An 18661-nucleotide genomic window follows, 5' to 3' on the forward strand; every position below is an offset into this window, starting at 1 on the left:
TCATCCTAAGACCAGAATGGGATGGACGAGTCCTAGTACATACTTCATGGTCATTTTAAGATGTCGTGGAAAGAAGCCAGATTTAAGGCCAGTCAATGCTGGCACAAATTTCAATTTCACCCTTTATTAAGCCACTGAATCTCTCTCTGTTGTTTCTGTTTGTTTTAATGGGCGTGGCCATATCTGCCTTCCTGGGTTTTCACAAGTAAGGGTTGGCGAGAGTAAGTGTGGAAGGCTGAGCACGCTGCAGAGTCTCACCATGGCTCAGCGCTCTGCTGATGCAAGGGCCTGGGTGACCCAGACGGGTCGAAACAGCAGGTGGGAGTCTGTGTGAGGTGGTGTCTGGCATCTACAGGTGGGCAATACACGCCATTTCTGGCACAGCAACCTCATTGAAACAAAACGAGTTCCCCCCCCAATTTCTTTCCTTCTTGATCAGCTTTCCATAATACACCATGGACCCCGATATACAGGGGAGGGGGTGGGGTGCCATGCAGTTTGTGACTCTTTCGGACTCAAAACGTGTTACAGATGGAGTTTAGGCCCAGGTCAGGCCCTGGATAGCTACATAACCTGTAAGCTGCTGGCATAGTAAACACTGGCAGTGAGAAAGGATTGGTAAAGACAATTATTTTGATACTAGCTATTACACAGACTAGGAAAACAGTGAATACGAAATAGGCCTTTTCATTTCAAATGTGGATGCTTGGGAAATGCATGTTTCATCAGAGAAGGAGGTAGGTGGAGACTTTCATGGAGATGCTAAAAATCTGGGCATCTAGGCACAGGGACTGTAAAGTTTGTGATTTCTTTGTTACATCATATTTCCCAGCAAGAGTCAGTTTTGCTTTGTATTCACATGTGTGAATCACCAGCATTACTCATAAACTTCTCGTGTGCGATGGAAATCGATATTTTACTTAACACAACACTTGCACATGATGAGCGCCCTGCTCTGGGATCTCCCCCATCAATGTCAGCATGAATCACTTGTCAAAGCACGTGGGTGCCAGAGTGCTGCACCCTGCGGTCCCCGGGCAGTTGTTCTAATGGGGCTTGCTCTCCCTAAAGAGATCCCCAGGGTGTTCTTAATTTGCTGCCAGGGGTGAGAGCTTCTCTGCTATTCTCCTCGATCTCCTCATTCCATCCTTAGCTCTGCAGGAAGCCTGCGTTGGCCTTGGGGTGAAGTATGATGACACAGCTATTTGTGTGGTTGGTTGATTAATGACTGTCTCCCCAACTTGACTCTACGGGCTGGGAAGGCAGTCACCAGGTCTGTTTCTACTCTCTGCCGTGACGCAGGAGATGCCCCATAAGGAAGTGGAACAGATGAAAACTGGAGAAACAGTGTGCTTAGGAGAGAGTGAATTAGTGTTGTGCTAGTAAATGTTTAGCAGTCAGTGTTGCAGGGGGGCGGGGAATTCCTAACCTGTGTGTTCGCCAATTTCTGTGGTGTAAATCCTCCCAGTACGGCTGATTTCCAGCTTCCAATGTGACATCTCTGAACACGGATTTGGGAGGAGATGTGCGCAAGGGGCCTCCCAAGCCGGTGCAAGCTGGCTCCAGGCACCACTGGAGTGAATAGACTCATTACTCATCTTTCTCCTGACAATACCCTTACTTGGAACAGCTGCCTGCAGACAGACGTCTCTATCTGTTTGCAAAGGAAAAGGTGCAGGAATCTACATGGGCATCCACTGTGTCAGAGGGCCTAAATTAGACATTTAAAATACACTGACTCATTGATGGCCCGAAGATACCATTTTATAGGTGAGGAAAGTGCGTCATAGGAAGGTTAAGTAACTTGCTCAGGGTCACACGACTAATTCAGGGATGGGGCTGGCTTTCAAATCCTGGTTCTTTTTATCCCACCCCTAATTCTTACAGTTACCTTTGTCTCCACTTAGTGAAATTTTAATTATAGTAACAGAGGCTCTAAGAGCTGGGCTTGCTGGTGAGACCAGGGAGAGTGCATACAGGCATGGGAGCAGGCACGCCCACTGCCCTGTGTCCACAGGTGCCTTGCTTCTGGCCCCTGTGAGGCCACCCTTCCCACTGGAGGACAGGGACCAGCCAAAGCCCCAGCTGCCACGGCTCCACCTTTTTGCTCTGAGCCCCGAAGGTGTCAATTTTGTCATAAAATCATTTGAATGGTGACTCCAATACTGTGAAGGGGAATTACCTCAATTTTTTCTTCTAAGTTTTCCTAATTTTTACTTTCTGTGCAGTATGTCTTTGGAACTCACAGGGGGCCTACGAACTTCCTGAGACTCCGGGCAAGCCACAATCCCTCTTTGGGTGTCAGTTTGCTTTCCTATAAATAGTGGGTGGACCAGGGGGAGGGCTCCCTGAGTTTACCCCGGATTGGTGCCAGCTCTTTACGAAGCTTAGAGTACAGCGACAGGAGGAGAAGAGGCACTCGTGTGTGTGCAGAAATCACAGGTCCTGAGTGTTTTATAAGGACGCTCACTGGACCTTCACAACTCTATGCAGTACGCATAATTATACTTAGGCCTTTTGTATAACTGGGGAAACTGAGGCCAAAGCATTCATAACTTGCCAAGGTTCCCCCAGCTGGTAAGTGGCAGAGACAGCACTGGAGTCTGGGGTCTGCCTCTAGAGCCTGGCTCTCAGCTACCATCCCTGAGGCCTGAGGGACAAGCAGATCCAGCCTTTTCTGTGGCAAGACTGTAGTGCTCTCTTGTGTACTGGAGGGTTATGCACATAACCAGCACTCAGTAGATGGACCCGTAGGCACTGATAGAACAGTACATCGAGAGGTGAGGCCTGACACTCAGGCACTGGAGATTTATATTCAGAGGATGAAGTTTTTAAGCCGATTGTCCACGTGGCTTGGAAGGCTTGGGGGCAGGGGAGGAATGAGGAAGATGGCACATCTGCCAATTGGAGAGGAACACACAGGTCAATGGGAGAATTAACCTACCTCCCAGGCTAATGGGAGAATGAAATGCAACTGACGGTGCTGGTTCCTCTCTGTTGTCTCTCCCCGAGCTCTCCTCTCTTTCCCTCATGGCACACACTATGGTGTGTCCTTAAGTATTTGTTTCATTAAGGCTTATTGACCACCCCTACACCCAGGACAACTTTCTGAGGACAGGGTTCATGTCTCTTGTGTTTCTCAGTGAGAAACCATGACCTAGCAGGTGCCCAGCACATGATACATGCTCAGTTAATTAGGCTGAATGACTGGAGGTGTATGTAAAGTGCCTGGCGTAGTGCAGGCAGGAGGCAGTCTGTTTCTAGGGCACCCTTGCCCATTCCAGGTGGTTATTTTTCCCCTAAAGTCAAGTCAGAGGACAATTCCCACTTTCTTTGGCAGCTCTATGAGTCTCCCCAGCTTCACTCACCCTCCCACCCTCCACATACACACACCCCAAGCCCTCCAGCCACGGTCCCAGGCTGCCTGGTGCCAAGGAGGGAAGTGTGACTTTGCAAAGCTGCTTGACAACGGTGAGCCACTGAGCCCTTGAGGCCCCACCGTTTCTGTCTGTAGCTGGAGTTACCATAATCAAATATGCCCCTCCCCTCGTGGTTCTCAGATGGGAGGAAGTGGTTTGGACATGGTGTGCTTATTTCCTCTGGAACTCTTAGGGAGGTTGAGAGAGGGGGGAAGTCGGTCACATGGTATGACCTCAATGCATATTTATTGAGGGAAGGATGGATGGATGGAGAGATGGATGGATAGATGGATGGAAAGCTGGGCAGACAGACAGATAAATGCACTAACAGAGCCCTCAGGTTGCTAGCAAGAACCAAATGGTTTGGTCTGACATGCTGGAAGACCTTGGTGAGAATTTTAAGTTCCAGCCTCTCTCAGAGCTGGGGAAAATAAATGCTTGATGAATGTCAAATAAAAACGTAAAAACCAGCCGCATCTATTAATGCAGGACATTGATTTGGATGTGTTAGAATGAATAATTTCTAAGTCTTTAAGAAAGACACATTTCCCTTGGAAGAAAATTACCAGCTTTCACAACTCAGAATGGAGAAGTTTTTTCTGTATTAGGAAAATGATTTCAGTTTGCTACAATGCAAACCTACTATGTCTGTTTCATTTATATCAGATGGAGGAACAAGCAGAAATATGTATTGAGAAAAATGGAGAAGCAATATTGAGCTCATTGGTTTTGCAATTTTGATTCATCATATTTAACAGTGCTTGTTAACAGCTTTCTGCCTAACAATACCAAAGGCACTGGATGTACTTTAACTGTCTGGTGTTGGAATGATATTAGTAGTCCCTATTTCGTATTTAGCATTTCCTACATATTACATATAATTTACACTTCTTACAAATACACAAGGAAGCTAGTCTTCTTTTTACAAGGAAGAAACTAATAGAGAGGCAAAGTGACTTGCCCAGAGTCACACAGCTCTTTGGTGGCTGACCCAGAATGTTGACACGGATTTAGGTGTACTAGAATGAGTAATTTCTAAGTCTCTAAGACAGATGCATTTCCCTTGGAAGAAAATTGCCAGCTTTCACAACTCAGAGTGGAGAAGTTTTTTCTGTATTAAGAAAACGACTTCAGTTTGCTGCAATGCAAACCTACCCACGTCTGATTACAGCACCGTCTTTCCAAGTTGCTATCTTGCTGCCTGATCTAGATTCTAGATCTGTTTAAGATGGAGTCTAAGTAGATTTCAATTTGTCTATTCCACAGGTTTTTAATATTAATATACTTTCAGAGCACATTAAGCACTCTTGCATAGCATTCTTCTAATTGAAGAATATTAGTTGCAATAGAATTTGCTAGAACTTTTGTTTGGGCTTACCTCCCCAGTTTCTCAGCATCTCATAGCAAACCACAGAATGACAATTTACAGACTATGGGATGTGTTTCTTCTAAAATGAAGAGCACTACTTTAAACACCGGCCTGTGCTGCCCCAACTTGCTCTCTGAGCCCCCAGCTCAGCCCCCAGAGACGCTGCTGCCTCCACCTCCCCACAATTGCATGGCTTGGGCCAGTCACTGTACATCTCTGAGCCTCGTTTTCTCATTTGTCAAAAGCAAATAACAATCACAATCTCACAGGATCATTCTGAAGATTGAAGAAAAATATCTTCCCATGCGGCATCCCTTGCTGTCACTCAGGATGGTGAATATGCACAGCCCCAATTTGGGACATTCTGAGGCCAAAGCCCAGGTTGCTTTCCTGACACAAGGCTCTCTCAATACGTAGGTGCCCAAAAGAATGTGGAATGTGCCACATTCCTTAGAAAATTCTAGTCCTCCCAAATCTCATCCAAGTCTAACAGTTTATGTTTTCAGAATTTACATACTTCACATTTGCCTTTGCTTTGATCCCCCTCCTCTATGCGCACACTTAGAACCTGATTATATTCTTATTTTCTTCGGCATCTACCCAAAGAAGATCCAAACCAGACTCCTAGCAGCTCTAATCCATCCCTCAACCCACCTGGGCTGGCTCCATGTACCTTTAGACGTCATGATTCCAGGCTGGTAGCATTTATGGAGCACCTGCTATGTGTCTGAAACTGGCCTGGACACTTTGCATATATTAGCTCACTTAATCTGCCCAATACTTTTGTGAATTAGGTACCATCCTTCTCATATTGCAGTTGAGAAAATGAAGGCCTGGAGAGTTTTAAATGACTTGCTCGAGGTCACGCAGCTAGGAAGTCTGATGGCAAGCCCTAGTTGCCCTTGGTAAGAAGCCTGCTATGTGCCAGGCCATTCCATGGTGAGAGTATCTCCTCTGGCAGTCCCCTGCCCAAGCTCCCCCAGCACTTCTCTCCATAGAATTATGCACCAAATAGCCACTGAGGAGCTGCAAAGCTGGGTGCTGTGCTGGGGACTGGGGACACTGCCGCACCTGTTCTCAGGGAGCTCTTCTCTGGCTCCAGAAAGCCAACCCCTGCCAGCTGTGCGTCGGAGGGGTCCTGAAGTCTCTCCCCACCCTGTCCCTACCACATACCACATCCCCCAAGATACCTTCAAACACTGGGCATGGCCTCCCCTGGGAGACGGCTGCGGAGGGGCCCCCAGGCACACGGTCACTGCCTCTCCGTCAGCTGCTGCTGCTCTGGAATGAGCGGGCGGCCGGGCCTCCCACGGGTGTGGAGAAGCAGCCCATGCTACCAAGAAGAACTGCAGTTGCTAAACCGGGCTGCACACTTCCTCTGCTACAAACGAGGAAGGCGTGCGGGGCTTGCAGAGGGCAGGTTCCTGTTTTCAGTAACCACTCTGAGCAGGCTTCTCTCTGCAATGACTGGGAAGATAGAGACATTATTAACCATTCTACAAAGTACATGAGACTGCGGGCAGCCTGATTCTACACGGCCAAGCCATGCTCGGATATTGGGAAACTTGGTCTTTTTCCTCTAATTAGTAGGTAAATAAATGGCGCCATGAATTTGCTTATGTGCATCCACAGAGCTCACTGGGCCCACGAAGGCTGTGGCTTAGAGCTCCAGCTTCTCTGGTCTCAGTTTCCCGATTTTTGTAGCATCCTATGTCACTGCTGGATGGACCCCAGAGCAGAGCTTCTAGATTAAAGGAGATTAGAGAGACATGGCGACACGATGTAATGTGTGATCCTCATTTGGACCCTGGGCGAAGGGAAAAGAACTAGAAAGAACACTATGGGATGGGGAGGGGGCATTTAAACACACAGTACTTAGTATTATAGATAAAACTATATTAGTGTTAACTCTTTTGGGTATGATAATGATAGTGTGGTTATATGGGAAAATGTCTATTTAATAGTTGTCAGGGGCCACAGACACATGGTGACCTATTTGGAGGTCATGCATCATGATGGCTACAACTTTCGAATGAATCTCTAAAAGAAAACCTATATATATGTATATCAAGACATAGAGAATGAGACAGACAGAAAGCGAACATGACAAAATGTTAATACTTACTGGATCCAGGTGAAGGGTATGTAGGTGTGCGTTGTTCTACTCTTTCAACTTTTTGGTGGGCTTGGAATTAAAATATATATATTTATATACTATAAAAATATATATTTTATATAAATATTACATATAAAATATCCATATTAATAGTGGATGTCTCAAGCAGGGAAACCCAGGCACGTGGGGCCTAAGGGCTTGTTGGTGGAGCTGAAAGCTTCTGGAATACTGACCCCAGGATTGCCAACCCCAAGATTGCCTGGGAATTGCTTGCTTGAGCCGGGAATGCTGGATGACGGTGCCGGGGTGGCTCTGAGAGCCCCCCACAGACGCTCCCACCTCCCAGAGAGGACAGAGCACCAGAGAGTCAATGACCTGCCCACAGTCACATAGCTAGTCCCAATGCAGAGCCAGGGCTGGAGTCTGGGGCTGGTGACCCACAGCCCCGACCCGGCGAGGCCGGCGCAGCCACCCTGGGACAGTCATTTGGAAACCTCAGTGTAGTTTGTGAAGATAAATTAAAAACTTCAGGTCTGCATCTAAATTTAGAAGGCACTCTGTACTAGAGAGATGCTTCCTTAGACAACTTGTGAAAACACCCGCTCTGCGAAGAGCACGCTGAGAAGGGACGGAGGAAATATTGCAAAAGATGGAGTGGGCAATTTGCCTGAATGAGGAAGAGAAGATAGACAGAAATATGCAAAAATGGAGTTTTTTCCCCCAAATTCACACAGAGAAGTAAAAGAGCTTTGGACTTGTAGTCAGAGGTACGAGCTTTGTGACAACTTTTCAACAGACCTTTACCGAGAATCTACTATGGCTTAGACTCTGTATTCCTTCCCTAATCCTTCCTTCGCGAAAGCTCTATCGAGCAGGCGGCTGTTCCAGGCACTGGGAATCAGCTGTGAACAAAAACTGGCAAAATCCCTGTTGTTACTGAGCTTACCTGCTCCGGAGGCGTCACATGAGCAAGACTGAATGTGGCAGCTGTCGATGACGATGACTGCCCTAAAGGAAGAGCCCACGGGTCAGCGGGAGAGAGGGCCTGGAGGTGCTGCTTTCCGCAGGCGGTCAGTGGTTCCGGAGGTGTCGCTGGGCTGAGACCTGTGGGAGGAGAAGGAGCCAGCGTTGGGGCAGCCCAGGGTGCGAGAGGCACATGCAGAGGGACCTGCCGGTTTAGCACAAGCTGTGGAAGTTTGGGGGAAAGACACAATCAGGCCCCAAGGACACCCGAGCCAGGTGGCAGAGGCGGTCGAGCGAGAGGCCTGCAGAGCGGGTTCCTGTGAAAGGCGCAGCCGTGAACGGGGAGCTGCTGAAGAAGGAGCCCCCGGGGTCAGCGCTGCAGCCTGGTCTCTGCCCCTTGCCAGCGGGTCACTGGGTGGCCCAGGGGCTGCTGCTAAGCCCTGCTGTGTCCTTGGGTGTTTCATGACCTCCCTTTCATCTCCTGGGGTAACTGTGAGGACACCCAGTAGATTTGAGAAAATGTCCCTCGAATCGTACATTGTGCTGCCTGGAAGCCTGGGCCGTGGCCGGTGCAGAGGTGCCAGTCCTGGGCCCAGCCGGTGAGAGCAGGGCTGAAGCCCAGGCGCCTTGCTAGGCAGGCGACTCAGACTTTAGGCCTCTGTTTCCAATAACCCCGGGAGGTTCTCAGCCTCGGACCATTGGTGTTTTAGACCAGACCGTTCTCTGTCGCGTGGGTAGCGGGGGCTGTGCTGTGCATTGCACGAACCACAGCATCCCTGGACTCTACCCACTAGATGCCAGGAGCACCCACCCCTCCACCAAGTCATGACAACCAAAAATGTCCCAGACATTGTGCAGTGGGCCCTGGGGAGCAACATTTCTCCTGATTGAGAACCACTGGATCACACCCGTGCCACAGAGGGCCTGAGAGCTTTCAATAACGAAGACTCTGTAGCTGTGCATCTTGTTCTTTCTCGGGTTGTAAAGTACAACCTGGCCAGTTGGTGCTCTTGCTTCCACAGGGACTCAGCTCTACAGAGGTCACCCTGTGCTCCCTGGTGCATATCTCAGGCAAACGTCATATGGCAGGGCACCCATCCTCCCTCTCCACCATCATATGGGTAGCCCAGGAAGAGGACTGGGCGTGTGGCCTGTAGTCCCTGGGAATCAGGGCCGGGGAGCTGCAGCGTGGGTGGCACATGGGCTGCATCTCTAAGGAGGTGGCCGTTTGGTGGGGGGAACTGGGGCAGGAAGCAGTGAGCTGGGAGTCACACCGGCACAGTGGGGTCCTGTTGGTGGTGGAGAACAGGCAGGGGGCTTCTCCCCACAGAGGCCCTGCACAGGAGGACTGCACCTGAGTTTGCCACGCATCACCCCTGCTCCTCCAGCACCCTCACCTTTCCTCTCTCACCTGCTCTCCATGTTGGTAGCTCACACACCTTTCTCTCCCAATCCATGAAGGAGCCCTGAGTCCAAGAATATTGTCACTTACTTAGGCATTTTGTGCTCCATGCATTCATTTGTTCATTCATTCAACATACTTTTGTCAGCACTCACTATGTGCCAGGCAAGACTAGGCCCCACCCTGGGAACTCACAGCCAAACACTCTCCATCCCTGAGGCCCAGCACAAGGCAGTGTTCTTTGCATATTTGTTGAATTACTAAATTTAGCCAACATCTGTTACAAACTTCTTGTGTGTGTAACCTGCCCAGGGAGGACAGACAGGGAAGGATCCATAGGTAGAGCACAGATGTGGCTCCCTCCCTCCCTGCCACCCTCCTGGAATTTATAATCCAGTAGATCTAGCAGAGAAGACACACATATCAAAACCCTAGGTGTAAGGAAAGTCATGGGAAGGAGAGGGCCAGGAGAAGAGCTGGAGGGAACTCCAGGACTCCTGATTTCCCACCTCAGTGGCACTGAGGTGTGGCAGGACCAGGCTGGAGTCCATCTCGGCAGCAAGGTCTTCCAGGTTGATGTTCTGAATCAGCACAAGGAGCAAAGACAAAAACAGTCAGCAGGTGATGCCCCCACCAAGGACCCAGGCTTCATTGTCCTGACCCAGTGACGCCCGATCAGGACGTTGGGCTTGAGTGTGCACAAAGACACCCAGGACCATCTGTGTCGAAGGCACCTGATTTCCGGAGGGCTTTGCAAATTAATTAGCTATTAGGGCCCAGACTAATGGCCACAGGCAGATGCCAGCCACGCATGGGTTGAGGGTTGCTCAGTTAGGTAGGAGGATACAGTCATCACCTTTATTAAAGTGAAAGATTCCCCTGCGTAAAAACTAGCTTTACACACTTAAAGTCGTCAGGAGTCAGTTGTTACGTTTCCCCAGCTGGGGGTCGGCAGGTCTCCTAACCCGGGCAATCAGAAGCCCGACTCTCCAGCTTCAGGTCTCAGAGGGGCTCCAGGTTCTTGGACGTTAAAAGCTCCCAAGGAGATTTGGTGTCGTGTGGCAGCCGTGCAGTGTTGAAGCCCCATGCTGGGTCAGAGTTCACGGCGTGGTCCGGTACCAGTAGATTCCCAGCTCTATTTCAAGGTTTTCCCCCCACTTCTTTAAACATAAATGTTGCCAAGCTTGGAAGAAGAGAAAGGCGACCTTGGGAGCCAGCAAGGTTGGTAGGGGAGTCCAAAGCTTATTGGGTACAGGGCCTTGTGCTTGGTGCTGGTGTTGACGGGATTTTCACATCCAAGGAGTTAAACCGTATGAACTTCAAGAGCCGAGCCGGTAGCAAGATAGATGTTTTCTGAGCGTGATGTTTTTGCGCATCTATGGCTGGACAGGTGCTGACTCATTCATTCAATCGCTTATTTAGTGACTATTTGTCGAGCGCCTTCTATGTGTTAGGCACTGGTCCTGGTACAGAGTTAGAAAAACGAACGAGTAATGTTATAGAAGGGGCCTGGGGGCGAGGACAGTGAGAGGGACTCTGGCCTCAGAAGGGTGGCTTTTGAAATGAGCCGGGAGTGATGCTGGTGTGAAGATCTAGAGGAAAAACCACCAGGTACAGGAAATGACAAGTGCAAAGGTCTGGGACTGGAGATGCTTGTGTTCAAGGAGCAGAAAGAAGGGAAAGGAACTAATATTTGGGGAACGCCGGGAAAGAAACATGACTCTTGCTTGTGTTATCCATTTGTTCTTCCCCGCTGTATGTCTGGAGTTCACGTGAGGAATCAGGCTTTAATGTAGGTTTAATGTTCTTGCCCTTGTTCGCACAGCTGATGAGTGACACCATCCGCATCCAAACTTGTGGGCTCTGGAAGCAGCGGGCTCGCAGGCACTGTTGTTCTAGCCTCCCACTGGGACTTCCCACACGCCACCTCTTCCCCACAAGGCTTCCTTCCCACCCTTTGCCAGCCCTGTGTCCTCACACAAGACTCAGGCCCTGTTACCTTCCTCCTCAAGCACCTGCCCAAGACTCGGACCAACTTCATCCCTTTCGATGAGCATCAGTCTGTTCCCCACCCTCCTCACCACCCTCCACGACAACCTCAACACCCAAGGCCTCCATGCCTGACTCACCGACTCTTTTGCCACTGTGCCCTTCAGACAAGCCTCCCACCTCTTCATCACATGCTGTGCCACTGCCCTCCCCCCGTCTGTGTGGACGCCTTCCCTCCTTTATATCCGCCCCTTCACCCGGAAGTGGTTGCTCCCTCTCTGGACACTGCTTGGAATTCCATCTGTGCCATAGGAGTAGGGCACATTGCCTATTGGAGTCAGGTTCAAGAGAGGGGTTCAACAGACTTCAGGGCTGTGTGACCTAGCACGGCGTTCTGAGTCTCTCGGCCTAAATGAGGTGCTGACACTACTCAGTCATGAGGATCCATAAGTGACGTATATAAACCACCTGACATCGTGCAAGGCATGTGGGAGGGTCTGCTGAACGAAAGCCTCCCTTTCTGTTCAGATTGGAGCGTGAGCTTGGGAAGGCAGGAGTGTGTCAGACACATGGCCACTGAGCTTACACAGAGCTGGCCCCAAAGAGATGGTCCGCACTGATCCGTCGGGTAAAGGACTCAATGAAGGTTGTACCTTTTGAATAAAAAATGGATGTAAATTATGAATATCAACTTTTCACCTTTGGGGAAGACAATAAGCTAACGATGAAAACCATTTAGGGGACAGCAGACCCAGTTGTTTCTTTGGAGATAAGAGTTCATGTTTCTGGAACCGTCTTTAAAGTTGGATAAATAGTCCACGTGGATGAGCTGAATTCTCCAGGTGGAGTAGAACTTAAATGTGTATGTCCTCAGAATCTTTGTGTTCCTTGGGGAGGCCTCCTGGCACTGAGAGTATTCTCAGAGAAAGAAAAAGACTAGATGCTTTCCGTGCACCGCCTCTGCTGTGAAGAGTTGCACAAATATGTTGATTCCTTAGAGCTGTTCTCTTCTGTTGTTGCTCAACCTCAACCTGCTGCCCCTGCATCCGGGGACCGTACTGTTCTCAGCTTTGCAAGGTTGCTAAAGAGGTCGGCAGCTTTCCCGTAGGTTGGGAAGTCCTCTGAGCAGGGCCCAATTTCAATTTTTTGCAACTTTGCCTTCTTTACTAACTTCCCCTAGATGCACTAATCTGCAAGCCCTTTTGTGTCCTAGAATCTAACTCAGGCACACATTTATTTAGGTGGATATTTATGCAGTTGCTCCCCTGGGCCAGCTGTGAAGCTAAGCCAGGGGGCGCAAAGGTGGTGGTGACACACTCCTGGCTTCCAGGAGCTCAGCCTGGGTCAAACAGGGGCCAGGAATGAGCCACGGTGACAGGCAGCTTGTGGGGCCTCAGCGGTGAGAGGAATGGAAGGAAACCGTTGGTCACGCTGTAGTGGACCCAGGCTTGACCAAAACCGGCATTCAAGGTTCACCCTGAACATGGGAGGACTCCACCAAGGCTAGACATTCGAAGTGCGGGCCAGGATGTTCTCTTTGCACCCTCTTGATATTTTCTCATTATGGGATGACTTCCGTTGCATCCTGTCTGGAGTAGGAGGTGACTTCAACGTCTGCCACTAGTTGGTCAGCCTGCCTACTGCCCTCCCATTACCCTTCTCGAATCCACTGGACCAGGCTGATGAATTGGCCTCCTCAAATCAGTCCAGGCTCCATTCTTCTCCAGCCTTCCCTGCCTCCCTTTGTTCTTGGATTTCTCACTGTAGCAAGGACTCCTCACCAGGCCCTCACTGCCCCAACCTGCCTTTCCAATACCTGCCACGATGGCCTGTTTGCTGGACAGGCTCTGCTGGGTTTGGCCTCTGAATTTACCCTTGCTCTCCCACAGACCTGGGATGGATTCCCCCTTCTTAGGATCAGCCAGAATCAGGGATGAGTCTCCTCCAGGGCCAGCCAGAGCTTCGTCCTTCCATCTGATGAGTCAGAGTCTGGCGGAAGGGCTCCTTGCTCCCTTAAGCCATGCCCATCCCCCGCCCCCTGTCCTCTGCCCAAAAAGGGGAAGCTCTTCAGTTGTCCAAATGGCCTGTGCCCCAGTCCTGGCTCATGCCACATGGCATTAGGGGTGAGAATGAGTGGCAGGGGCGATACCATCTGCCAGCAGCTGAGACTTTGCCAGGGTGACTTACAACTGTCCCCGGGCAGGAGGTCTGCTGACCACTTTCACTCCTATCAGCAGAGCAGAAACTGTGGGACTCTGATGACATCTTAGCTCAACTTTTTTCTTCAACCCACTGAGAAAAGGGCCTCTTCTTGTTGTCTAGTGTAGTCATCTCCAAACCTTTCATCATGAACCCACCCAGCAAAAACATTTAAGTAAGCATCCCTAATGTATTCACATTTAGGCATCAATTATATACTTGGATGATTCTACTAATATATACATCATAAATATAAACATATTTTAAAGGGATAAATTAATTATGAGTAAAAACTCTAGAATGTTCTTCCTCTACTCCAATGGACTGTCATGTGTACACCATTTGGGAGTTCATGACTCTAACAGAAACGTAGAGGGAGAAACAGACATCATTTCTAAACAAAGAGGGATCTTAACAAGGAATTTTGAAACACTCCATTTTATCTTCCCTTGGTGCTAATTTGCAGTCTATCTTCTGGGAAGGGCACAGAGATCCCTGTGAATTCTGCTTAAGGACAAAGGGTCAAAGTCTTCCCATGAGAAAGACTCCGTGCATGGCTTATGGTGGTGGTGGAAGGTGCCCGGCTCCGTGAAGGGAATTTGTTCAAGGGTGTCAGAGTGAGACCCCGTCTCTACTAAAAATAGAAAGAAATTGGCCAAACAACTAAAAATAGAAAAAATTAGCCGGGCATGGTGGCACGTGCCTGTAGGCCCAGCTACCTGGGAGGCTGAGGCAGGAGGATCCCTTGAGCCCAGGAGTTTGAGGTTGCTGTGAGCTAGGCTGACGCCATGGCACTCTAGCCTGGGCAAGAGAGTGAGATTCTGTCTAAAAAAAAAAAAAAAAAAAAAAAAGGACACCACCCTTCCCTATCTCGCTATTGGTCTGACTTTCAAAAACTGTAAGTTCTAAGAAGGCAGGGAATGTGTCTATCTTGCCAACGACTGACAGCTAGCATTGGCACTTTGAAGGGCCAGAGTTGTCAGCAAATACCCACTGGGAGGAGGGAAGGGAAGAAAGGAGAGAGAATGGAGGGTGGAGACTGAGGGAGCAAGTTAAAAAAAGAAAACTCCCCCCCTCATAGAGTGCAAACTTCCTTGAGGCCTTAATCATTTTGGATTCCCTGTGGCATGAGGCACATAGGAGGAGCTCACAGACACTGATGGAATTATTCTGATAATAGACTAGCTCGCTGTAGCAGAGCTGGCTGTGTCCCAGGGAGCGCAGAAACAGCGGCTGGACATTTAGCGATAAGGACTCTGCGATTAGCCTCCAGAGTCGGGCCTCTTAACTGCCCTGCCCTGGTGTTTTCATCTCATACACAATAGCACCAGCAAAACTTGCCCAGCCGCCTCTAAGGTCTGTAACAGAATTATGATGGCTTTTATTAAAGTCCTCTCTAACACGCTCATTCTATGATGCCTTAATATTTCTGTGACATACACTTTTTTCTAATGACAAGATTATGTTGCTTTATCAAAAGAAGAGAACAAACTCAAAACTGGCCATGATGTAATTTAAAATGATGCCGTCCAGTTCTAACCGACCGGATGGGTGTGAAATTATCCGTCAGCATCTATTTCGGTGCCCACTGAGCCACAACTAATTACACCTAGCCGCGTGGGGCATCCGTGGAGCGACAGCCCGGGATAGGGAAGCCTAGTTGCCATAGAAATGTCCTCAGCCAAGACAAAGTCCCAACCCCAGAAGTCTTTTGTTAGACTGAAGAATATTTCGTTATTTTTTATTTTAGTTTCAGTAGCAGTATTATTATAAACATTAATAATGGACATTTATACAGTGCTTTACGAGTTATAAAGTATTTTTCAAATCTGTTATTTCTTTTCATTTTCACAAGAACTCGTTGAAACAGCAATTGTTATTTTAAGAACTGCTACTGCTATTTATTGGAAATTCGACACATACAAGCACTTTACATGTTATCTCGTCAATTCATCTCAATAAATAAATGAGGTATTCTTCTTACTCTTATTTTACATTTGAGGAAACTGAGACATTGGGACTTTAAATAGCTTTCCTAAGAACACACAGCTGGTTAGAGAGGGTACTGGACTTGAGCTTGGGCTGATGGACACCATGGCCTTGCTCTTGATGCCAAACTTTGTTATCACATACCCGTACTACAGATGAGAAAACTGAGATCCAGAAAATGAAACCAATTACCACATTGTCAGTTCAGGATTCAGTAAGATTTCTCTAATCCAAAAGCCTATGCTCTGTCCATTTTTCCTACATCTCTTTAAAATAATAATTATACTTATTTTCATTTGACGCATTTGAAAGGGATAATGTTGTAAATGTAGAATTAATTCCAGAGACTAAGGAGACACAGGGATTCAGACGCCTACCCAGTTAGTTCATAGAAATGCATCAAAAATGTAGCAAAAGACCCCCCTGCCGTGGGCAAAGTTTGGGGTAAGAATCTGCTTGAATTATGAGCCCAGGGCCTGTTAGGGCTGTCCTCATTCCAGGGTGGGGGATGGCTCACAAGTCATGATAAGGAAGGAAATAGGTGCTACAGTGAGAATGCTGAGCCCACCTGAACATACAAGACCACGACAGGGGCCTTGGGGCGCAAGGCCCCAGGCCGGAAGAGACAGGCGCCAAGGCAGGCAGGGCCAAGGATTCTGATTCAGCTGGTGAACTAAACTGTTTGCCCTCAGGAACCCCAGAGAGGGTGTCTACAGCCTTCTTGCTGATTAGGACATTAGGACATTGGGTCAGCATCTTAGATGTCTACCTCCAGGGCAGGCTCCTCTCTGCAGCCACCCCGTGTTCCCCCCACCTCCTCCCTCAGCCACTGTGGCCATTATGAGCTTCTTGAGTCTCAAACTTGATGTCAGTCCCCCTAACTGAACTCCCCCAGTGGCTTCCTCACTCACCCCTTTCAACACGCGCATGGAGGCACGGTGTGGAGGCTTTGCCCAGACACCCGTGGGGGAGCCCTCCAAGAGGTCCCTCTCAGGCAGCCCAGGCAGTTCTTCGGCTTGGAATTGAAGAGGTAACAACGTGGTAGCATGAGAAGGGCCAGCGCCAGCCTCCCCATCCAGCCTTTAACCACCCCCATCTCAGATGGCCTCTTTGCTGTAGGTGGCTTCCCACCTGTGTTCTCGGCCCCTGCACTTTCTGCAGTGGTTACCCCAGACCCCCCAGGCACCTTCTATGCCCTTTCCTCTCCTGTGCTCACCCGGCTGTCCCTACCCACCAGCATCTGAGAACTTTCCGCACACAGGACGGTGAGTCCTTTCTACGGGTCAGGAGCTGGCCAGCGGCGTTTACTGGAGGAAGGATGGAGGGAGGAAAAAACTAAAGGAGGAAGGCGTGGAGAGAGGAAGGCAGTGTGGGGTGCCTGGAAGGGAAACAGGGAGGGAGACTTTGCCTCCCCCGGACAGGGCCGGCTGACCAGCCATCCTCCTGGGCCACTGGGTCCCTGAAACAAAGCTACGGGAATAAATGACTAGAAAGAAACAGGCTCTTTTACAAGTTATAATTATGGAATTATTTTTAAAAGGAAACATATGCCCATGTGTATGTATGAAGTGCTCGTTGAGAATGGGGCGGGGCGGGGTGGCCTCAGGAGCTCACATTTAATTTCCCTTTGAAAGAAGAGGACAGCCATCACCTCGGCTATCACTCATGGTGTCACTTTTAATGGGTGACACCTTTGCCTGGGAAATCAGTAATTTTCAAGTGCCAAGCATTTAAATGGCTTCTGACAGCCAGAAGGTGATGGAGGCAATTAGACTTCGTGTTTGTGACAGATGGAAAAGGCATTTTGTCAAGTCTGCAAGACCTGGAGGGAAACAGGACAGGTGCGTGCTCCGAACCGAAGGGGCAAAGCCAAGGCCCGGTCTGCTCCAATTCCAGGCTGAAGATGTTCCTAGAAGGGACCACTTGGAAGGCTCCCCCATGGGTGTCTGGGCAAGGCCTCCACCCCCTGCCTCCGTGGGCAAGGGGGCAATGCCACAGCTGAGCCCCATGCACAGCCGTGTTTGCCAAAGCTGTCTGGAGAAGGGAGGCTGAGAGCAGATTCTGCTTGGCATACGGAGGGCGGTAATATGGTGGGTTTGGACACACATAACCTGAATCCAGCTCCCCAGCAGTGGGTTATTCGGGCAAGCAGCTTGTCTTCTCTGAGCCTCTGCCGCTCTTGAGTAAAAGGGGCACAGTCATCTCTCCCTGCGTCCCAAGTTTAGTGAGCACAAACTGAGAACAGCATGTAAAGTGCTTAGAACACTGCTTTCTGGTACCTTCTTTCTCTTTCCTCCATGTGCAGACACAGTGGTAGGAGATTTAAGTTTGCAAATATAAAAATACACCAACGTACAACCTTTCTGTAAGGCAGTTGGCAGTATATTGTTTAAAAGATGTGTTAAAAATAAATATCTATAGAATTCAAGGTGGGACTCCTGGACCTTGAGTGAGACAAGGGTTTCTTAAATGTGACACCAAAAGCCCGAGTGGCAAAAAGAAAAAGTAGACACATTGGTCTTCATCAAAATTAAAAACTTCTGTGCTACGAAAGATGTGTCAAGAAAGTAAAGACAACCCACAGAATGTGAGAAAATATTTGCAAATCATGTATCTGATAAGGGACTTGTATGAAGAAAGTATAAAGAACACATATAACTCAATAACAAAAAGGCAAATAACTCAATTTAAAAAATGGACAAAGGAGCTGAATGGATATTTCTCCGAAGAAGATGTGCAAGTGGGCCCACAAGCACATGAAAAGGTTCTCAGCATCATCAATCACCAGGGAAATGCAAATCAAAACCGCAATGAGATACCACCTCACACCTACTAGGACAGCTATAATAATAAGAATAACAATAATAATAATAGTAAAACCAAAACAGATGTAACAAGTGTTGCCGAAGATGTGAAGAAATAGGAATGTTCATACATTGCTGAAATAATTCGGCCACTTTGGAAAACAATTTGGCAACTTCTCAAAAGACTGAGCATAGAGTTGCCATATGATCTAGCAATTCCACTCCTAGGTATACATCGAAGAGAAATGAAGACATGCATCCACACAAAGACTTGAACATGAATTTTCATAGCAGCATTATTTGTAATTGTCAAAAAGTGGAAACAACCCAAACATTCATCAGCAGATGAGTAGATAAGCAAAATATGGTTTATTTATATAATGGACTATAATTCATCAATAAAGAGGAATA

At 48.5% G+C, this 18661-nt stretch overlaps 2 protein-coding genes across 3 annotated transcripts in view; one reads left to right on the top strand and one right to left on the bottom strand.

The window, feature by feature from the left end:
* The window catches only part of TG (thyroglobulin), a 251456-nt gene that overhangs the window by 184443 nt on the left and 48352 nt on the right, over window positions 1-18661 (top strand). The gene's annotated exons all lie outside the window — the stretch shown is intronic.
* The window catches only part of SLA (Src-like-adaptor), a 65041-nt gene that overhangs the window by 28754 nt on the left and 17626 nt on the right, over window positions 1-18661 (bottom strand). Inside the window, exon 1 of one of the 2 annotated variants that reach the window (XM_012648054.1) lies at window positions 5979-6262. The exons of the other annotated variant lie outside the window; for it this stretch is intronic. The gene's annotated coding sequence lies outside the window, so the exon portion shown is untranslated. Of the gene's footprint in view, window positions 1-5978; window positions 6263-18661 lie in introns of those variants that run through there. 2 annotated transcript variants of the gene reach the window in all.

Source organism: Propithecus coquereli, unplaced genomic scaffold (assembly GCF_000956105.1).
Source record: "Propithecus coquereli isolate 6110/MARCELLA unplaced genomic scaffold, Pcoq_1.0 Scaffold28, whole genome shotgun sequence".
NCBI classification, from domain to species: domain Eukaryota; kingdom Metazoa; phylum Chordata; class Mammalia; order Primates; family Indriidae; genus Propithecus; species Propithecus coquereli.